Consider the following 6000-nt stretch of genomic DNA (forward strand, 5'->3'; position numbering starts at 1 on the left):
CCCGGGAGTGCAGTGGAGGATGGCCCAGGTCCTTGGGCCCTGCACCCCATGGGAGACAGGATAAGCACCTGGCTCCTGCCTTCGGATCAGCGCCATGTGCCGGCCGCAGTGCACTGGCCGCGGCGGCCATTGGAGGGTGAACCAACGGCAAAGGAAGACCTTTTTCTCTGTCTCTCTCTCTCTGTCCACTCTGCCTGTCCAAAAAAAAAAAAAAAAAATTCATGATAATCTTTGAATGTTTCCAAGTAGCTCTCTCATTAGGTGTTTTCATTGACTGATAACCTTTATTGGCAGAATATGGCTTCTTTTTAGATTACCAAAAATTTTTTCCAAAAATATCTTTATGAATATTCTAATGATTTTCAAACGCTAACATGCTATTAATAATAATGTAAGTTTTTATAATGTGTGGTAAGTGTTAAAGCAGTTGCAAATGGATATCTCATTTGACCCTTTCAATAATCTGATGAAGCTGGGCGAATAATAATATTCCACTATTATTTTACAGCTAGTGGTAGACTCAAATAATGTGATTTCCCCAAGTCTGTCTTTAGTAAGTAATAAAGCCAGGGCAAGAACCTAAATTTCTTAGTGCTCTTTCTCTTAACTCCCGTATGTCAACCCACCAGGCAATGCTGATCCATTGCAAATGAAAAACAAACAAACAAACAAAAAAAAAAACAAGGACAGTGTGAGAAGTATCAGAGTGAATAATTCAACACTTTTATTGAGAAGCTGTGATGGACTCTGCTGATGTGGGAAGCACCCATCATTCCTACCACTGATAAAGTCTATATAAAATATAATGAAAACATTTGAAATACACAGCTAATAACCAAAAGAGGGAATTGAAAGCCTCAGGTACCACAAATGGAGAGAACATGAAAAAAGCAGTGAGAAAGAGATGAAACTAAATAGGCAACAGAATAATTAGAATCAGAAGATGTTCATAGGGGCTGAGGATTTTAATGTCTTATGTGGTAAAGAGTGAAGTTGAGAGAGCCAAGATCCTAGAATAGGTTTGCTACTGTGAAAAAGATTCTAGACTATCTCCTCCCTCTAGTCTAGGAATTAGGAAACTGATTACCACCCAAAAGACATTTACTGTACTGAGCTTGCAGGCAGGAGTGGGGTCCAAATGTGCATTCATAAGTAGTGTAGGAAACCCAAACGAAGAAATCAGAAACACTGGCTTGATCAGGGAAATGGCAAACAAAATCACAGTGAGATAATAATGCCTCACCCCAGTTAGAATGACTGCTACCAAAACATGAAAAGTAGGGGCAGGCATTTCCCCTATTGTTAAGAGGCCTGCATCACATATCAGAGTACCTAAGGTTTAAATCCTAACTCTGCTTCCAATTCTAGCTTCCTGCTAACACAAACTCTGGGAGGTAGTGGTGATGGTTCAAGTAGTTAGGTCCCTGCCATCCATGTAGGAGAACTGTATTGAGTTCCTGGCTCTTGACTTTGGTGCAGCCCAGCCCCAGACTTTGCAGGCTTTTTGGGAGTGAACCAGTGGATGAGAGCTCCCTGTTTCTGTTTCTCTCTCTCTCTCTCATCCTTTCAAATAATTTTTTAAAAAGATAAAAACATATGCTGATGTGGATGCAGAGAAGGAAGAACTTTTATACATTTTTGGTAAGAATATAGATCAGTGTAGCCATTATGGAAAGCAGTATGGAGTTTCCTCAAAAAACTAAAAATGTGGCTACTGAATGATCCAGTAATGCCACACTACTGAATCCATGTCCTAGGGAAATGAAATAGACACACTGAAGAAATACCTACACTCCAGGTTTATTAGAGCACTAGTCACAAAAAAGCCAGGATGTGGAATCAACCTAAATGTCCATTAACAGAAAAATGAATAATGTTTGTAGGTGCATACACACACACAGTGCAAAAACATTCCATCATAAATCCTGCCATTTACAGCAACATGTCTGGACCATGGGGTTATTATGTTAAGTGAAATAAGTCAAGCACTAGAAAGCAAACAATGCATGGTGTTACGCATGCATATAGTCTGAAAAAGTTGATCTCATAGAAGAGTAGAATAGTGGTTACTATGACTGAAGAGAGTAGGGTGGAGAAGAGAAAGGTTGTTCACTGGATACCATGTTGTAGTTAAATAGGAGGAATAAATCCATGGCACAGCAGGGTGAAAATAGTTGACAATAATGCATTGTATATATCAAGACAGAAGATTTTGAATGTGCTCATCATAAGGAAATGATAGAAGTTTGCAGTGATATGCTAATTACCCTGAGTTGATCATTACCCAGTGTATACATTAATTGAAACATACCTAATAAATATGTACAAATATGTTCAATTAAAAAATAAAATTAGGGGCTAGCACTGTGGCAATAAAGGTAAAACCGCCACCTGCAGTGCCAGCATCCCATATGGGCCCCGGTTCAAGTCCCAGCTGTTCCACTTCCAATCCAGGTCTCTGCTATGGCCTGGGAAAGCAGTTGAAGATGGCCAAGTCCTTGGGCTCCTGCACCTGTGTGGGAGACCCGGAGAAGCTCCTGGCTTCTGGCTTCGAATAGGTGCAGCTTCAGCCATTGTGGCCATTTGGGGAGTGAACCAGCAGAAGGAAGATCTCTCTGTCTCTCTGTCTCTCTCTGTCTCTCTCTCTCTCTCTCTGCCTCTCCTTCTCTCAGTGTGTAACTGCCTTTCAAAAATGTTTTTGCCTTTTAAAAAGAAAAGCTCTTTGAACCAGGGAGATTTGAAGGATCTGGTAGAGACAGATATGAAACTTTCCCATAGTGACAGTTTACAATCTGCCATTCATGAAATACCATGGAAAGAAATACCCAGAAATCTCAAGATGAAATGGTTACAAACAGAACACACAAGAGGTAAGAACAAAATCAAGGGCAGGAAGTTAGCAGGATTAATACCCAAGAATTATAAACAATTGAACAAGCAAACTAAAAAGTAAATATCTAAAATAAGACAAGGAAAAATAAAAATAAAAACTACACAATATCAGGACACCATCAAAAAAAAGTCAGCATATCTGGGGGAGAAAAGCTATAGAAATTCCAGAGATAAAAAATACATTATTTTTCAAAAACTTCACTCAGTAGTCTAAACATGCTTAAGAGAAATCAGTAAATTGGAAGATGAGGCTAAAGAAACCTTACAGAATGTAATGCATAAAGATAAAAAAATTAAAATGAAGGCACAGGATAGGATGTTACTGCAAGTTCCAAAATTACATAATAGTGGAAACATGAGAGAAATGAGTAGTAAAATGGCTATAGTGACATTACTATTTGTTCCTCAGTAGCCAGTTTCCCTATTCTCCCTATCAATAAAAATCACCCATATTTAATTGGGATTTTGGCTTGCCAGAGTAAAAATAATATTTCTCACATTCCATTGTATCTGGGTTGACCACATAACTATATCTCTGTTATGGGATGTACCAGAACAGTACATGCAACTTCCAGAAATGTCCCTAAAGGGAAGAAGTAGACCCTTCTCTGTATTTTTTTGTTCCTTATAGCTAGAATGCAGATGTGATGGTTTAAGACTCCAGCCATTTTGCTGAAATGGAGAACCAATAAAATAAAAGGTCTCTTGAACTCCTAACATCATCAGACACCACCCGGATGGCCCTAATGTATGTGAGGAAAAAAGTTTATCTTGTACAAACCACTCTGATTTAGAGTTGTCATTGCTGTAATCACTTGAAACAGAACCAAGTCCTAATATATACAATGATTGAGGGTTTCCTAAAATTAAATAATTTGAAGGAGCAAAGTAATTTTTCTTACAAACTAAATTTTGAAGTAGAAAAATTAAATCCACGTGTAGACATAGAATTAAACCACAGAACATCAATTGTAAAAAAAAAAGACTCTTGTAGATGAAAGACAATGTCATCTGCAACAATGGATATGAGAAGACAACAGAGTAATATCTTTAAAATGTTGAAGGTGGCCGGCGCCACGGCTCACTAAGCTAATCCTCCACCTACGGTGCAGGTACTCCTGGTTCTAGTCCTGGTTGGGGAGCCGGTTCTTTCCCAGTTGCTCCTCTTCCAGTCCAGCTCTCTGCAGTGGCCCAGGAAGGCAGTGGAGGATGGCCCAAGTGCTTGGACCCTGCACCCACATGGGAGACCAGGAGGAGGCACCTGGCTTCTGGCTTCTGCAGCACGCTGGCTATAGCAGCCATTTGGGGGGTGAACCAACGGAAAGAAGACCTTTCTCTCTCTCTCTCTCCCTCTCTTTCACTGTCTAACTCTGCCTGTCCAAAAAAAAGTTTAAGGCAATAATGATCAGCAGAGAATTTTTTTTCCTAAAAGCTAATTTATTTATTTGATAGAGTTACAGGGAGGGAGAGAGAAGGAGAATCTTCCATCAGCTGGTTCACTCCCCAAATAGCCAGAATGGCTAGGGCTGGGCCGTGTTGAAGCCAGGAACCAGGAGCTTCATCCAGGTCTCCCACGTGGGTGCAGGCTCCTAAGTACTTGGGAAATCTTCTGCCACTTGCTCAGGGGCATCAGTAGAGAGCTGGATCAGAAGTGGAGCAGCCCAGAATCGAACTGGTGCCCTTATGGGATGCAGACATCACAGGTAGCAGCTTAACCCACTATGCCACAATGCCAGGCCCTCAGCAGTGAATTCTAAACTATACCAAACTGCAATTCAAGAATGAGAGCAAAATATGGATACTTTTAGACATAAGCTAATTAATAATAATAAGCAATTACATAATCCAATTGTAAAAGGCCCTGCTCTATGTGTTATATGTATATTAAATCCATAATCCTGTAACAACCCTCTGAAGTAGATGCTGTTAATATTGCCATCTTAGAGATAATGCAACAGGGTTGTAGGGAATTTAAGTAACTTGCTCAAGATCACACAGCTGGTATGTGGACAAATTGGGATTCAAGTCTATGCATTCTGCTCCAGACTCTGGTTGATCACCGTGCTACACTATTTCCATGATGAGTTAGAATCAGCTACCCAAAGATATTCACTGAAATAACTACTTAAAGATGTAATTTAAAAGATTGAGGGGTGGGTATTTTGGTACAGTAGGTTAGGCTGATGTTTTAGACACCCTTTTCCTTATCAGAGTGCTAGATCAATCCCAGTTACTCTGCTTCTGATCCAGCTTCCTGACAATGTACCTGAGAGGCAGGAGATGATGGCTCAAGTACTTTGGTTCCTGCCAAGCAAGCAGGAAACTCAGACTTCCTGGTTGCCAGCTTTGACCTGGCCCTGTACTGGCTGTTGTGGGCATTTGGGGAAGAAACCACTGGAAGGAACAGCACTGTCTTCTCTGTCTCTCACCCCTCTCTGTCACTCTACCTTTCAAGTAAGTAAATCTTCTTAAAAACAAAAATATTAAATTTAGATAGGCAAATTTGGATATAAGCGGGAAAGCAATGCAAGTAAATCCTATTGATTAACCTATGTATTAACTACAATAATGTTCTTTCATTAAATATTTTGATAATGGATTATAGGAGTTGTATTTTCCTTGCAGTGTCTTTATTTGGCAACAGAAGATACGTGATGATTCTATGTCATTTCCTTCTCAAAACTTGTTAATTTCCATGGTCTGTGAAATCTCAGAGTCTGGAAACTATTGGCCTCACCTATTATGCAATAGGGGTTTTTTAAAAGATTTATTTATTTATTTATTTGAAAGAATTACACACAGAGAAAGAGATCTTCCATCTGCTGGTCCACTTTCCAAATGGCCTCAATGGTCAGAGCTGGACCAGGCTGAAGCCAGGAGCCTGGAATTCCATCCAGGTCTCCCACTTGGGTGCAGGGGTCCACCCATTTGGGCCATCTCCTGTTGCTTTCCCTGGAACATTAGCAGGGAAGTGTATCAGAAGCGAAGCAACACAAACAGGTGCTCACATGGGTTGCCAGTGTCATAGACAGTGGCTTAACATGCAATGTTACAGTGCCAGCTCCTCCCCCTTTTAAAAACTTCTTTTGGAAAAGTATATTTGCAAGG

Source organism: Lepus europaeus, chromosome 13 (genome assembly GCF_033115175.1).
Source record: "Lepus europaeus isolate LE1 chromosome 13, mLepTim1.pri, whole genome shotgun sequence".
Classification (NCBI taxonomy): domain Eukaryota; kingdom Metazoa; phylum Chordata; class Mammalia; order Lagomorpha; family Leporidae; genus Lepus; species Lepus europaeus.